Genomic DNA, 2,513 nt, shown 5'->3' with positions numbered 1-2,513 from the left:
GTTTTTCTGTAGGTTAGATTATATACGTAGCCGCTCTTGTTGAGTGCATCTTGGTAGGTTTCTTTCGCTTTATCAAATGATTCTTTGTCGGAAGAAATTTCTGAGAGGCGCTTGTTTATGGATTCCGGTATGTTCTTTAGGATGGATGGGGGGTGATTGGATTTCTTGTGAACGTAGAGTGGGATCTAACCTACAGAAAAACAACTCCAGAAACCAAACACCGGAAGAATAGGCCTAGAAACATCACCTGGTTCAATCCTCCGTACAGCCAAAACGTCAAAACAAAAGTTGGAAAGTGTTTCCTCACCCTAATCGGCAAGCACTTCCCAAAATCACACCCTTTGCACAGAATTTTCAACCGGAACACTCTCAAAATTAGTTATAGCTGCATGAGCAATGTAAAAACAATTATCTCCAACCAAAATAAAGCCGTCATTAACAAGTCATCAAATCCTCCCGCTCAAACTATCAACACTTGCAACTGCCGTGACAAAAGATCCTGCCCTCTAGACGGAAAGTGCAACGTGCGGAATACCATCTATCAAGCAGAGGTCACAACATCTCAGTCAAAGCAAACTTACATCGGTCTTTGCGACACATCATTCAAATCACGTTATAGAAACCACACATGTTCCTTTAGAAATGAACGCTACAGAAATTCCACTGAACTTAGTAAATATGTATGGGGTTTGAAAGACAAGAAAGTCGACTATCACATTAAATGGCGGATTGTTAGGCATGCGAGATCCTATTCAAATGTAACGAAGAAGTGTAATTTATGTCTGTGGGAGAAATACTATATAATTTGTAGACCAGATTTGGCGACCCTTAACAACAGAAATGAGCTTGTAACAAGTTGCAGACATGCAAAGAAATTCCTTCTCAATAGCGTAATTATTTAAGGCTTATTTTTAGCAGCTCACTGGAAACAGTTTGTATTGTCTAACCTTTGCTATGCACCCCAGCCTATAGTGAATTGCTACCGTTATTTTCAAAATCACTGTAAAACACCATGTATTCCTTCTTTTTGGCAGTTGCCTGATGATTGCTTCGTGAGAAGCATGAAACTCGGAGTAGCAAATAAATGTTTTTGACCTAGTTCAAGTCTACGTATCTATATATATATATATATATATATATGCACTATCATTTCCTTGCCTCATGTTTCGCATGCCTCTGTTTTTAGAATCTTACCGCTGTTTAAAAGTTGTAGGCGCATGTTTGCCATACCAGCTGAGTTGGGACTCCCAAATTCACTTGCACTGCTCATCGAGTAATATAATTTAGTTCAGTGTGTCATAAAGCGCGGAAATAGACGTCATTTGCTTGTACGTCACTCGAGAGATAGCATATCATATTTCCTGCAATCTACACTCTTTGAAAAGAAAGAGGTTCAAATATAAAAGTATCATTTCATGATATACAGCGGGAAAGCAAGGAATACAAGCTAATACAGAACTTTATTTTGGTTCAACTATGCTGCTTTTCGTGAGGTTCTTATACGTCACAAGAAGGCACCTTAAAATCAGTACTCAACGCTGTAAGCTGAGGCCTCAAGGACTTTATTGCTGGCGTGTCAGTTGAGTTTCAGCTAATGGCTGCACTGAGAACCAATTCATTATTGACGTCGATTTTATTCTTGCGTCAGATATTCGACGTAATGACGAAGATAGCTAAGAGCCTTGCCCGGCATCAAAATGTATCTGAAAATATGTAAGCAATTTTGATTTACTGTCGGTAAATGGTTTCATAACTTTAAAGGCTGCCCTACTCTTGAAAAATAAGGGCACATCCATCATAAATGTTGTGTGATCAGTGCGAGCACAAGAAGAAAAGCTTTTGCCTTTCGGTGTTTAGGTTCAAGCACCGAAGTGGCCTGAACACTGAACGTTGCACAAACCAGCAAGAACGTGAAGAAATTGTAGTATTGCCGCCTACATACTGTATGCATGCATAAAGTTTCTGACGGCAGAGAATGGTTTCGAACCACTGAGTTCAATATTCGGCTACACACCCACTGCTCGGATTTTCTACTCGATTGCGTGACAAAAACACGATTGAGTCAAATGGCCGAGGAAGGCTTGGGGAGAGGGTCTCTTCCTCAAGCCTCCCCTTGGCCTCCTCTCTCTAAATGGACTGCCGTTGAGCACTCTAAGGGTTCGTTCCTTAGGGATGATCCGAAAAAGGATCACTGATCCAAGATCACTTGGGATCATGGTGCATCAAAGCAACCAAAAAATCCTTTCCCAGAGTGGATTCATCGGTTCCTTTGATGCACCACGATCCAAGTGATCTTGGATAAGTGATTCTTTTTTGTATCATCCCAAAGGAACGCACCCTAATTCTATTGTGTTCGTTTATTAAAACCTACAACGTTCTGTTTATGGTTTGCAATAAGGAGTGAGTTGGTGCAGGCCTTTCCCGTTCTATTGTTTTCGGAAAATACTACAACACCTGCGACGTGTTCAATGGCGTAGCAAACTACATTAATTTCTTCGAACTTGTACAAATCC

This window comes from Montipora capricornis, chromosome 2 (genome assembly GCF_036669925.1).
Source record: "Montipora capricornis isolate CH-2021 chromosome 2, ASM3666992v2, whole genome shotgun sequence".
NCBI lineage: Eukaryota > Metazoa > Cnidaria > Anthozoa > Scleractinia > Acroporidae > Montipora > Montipora capricornis.
This window is presented reverse-complemented; position numbering follows the sequence as displayed.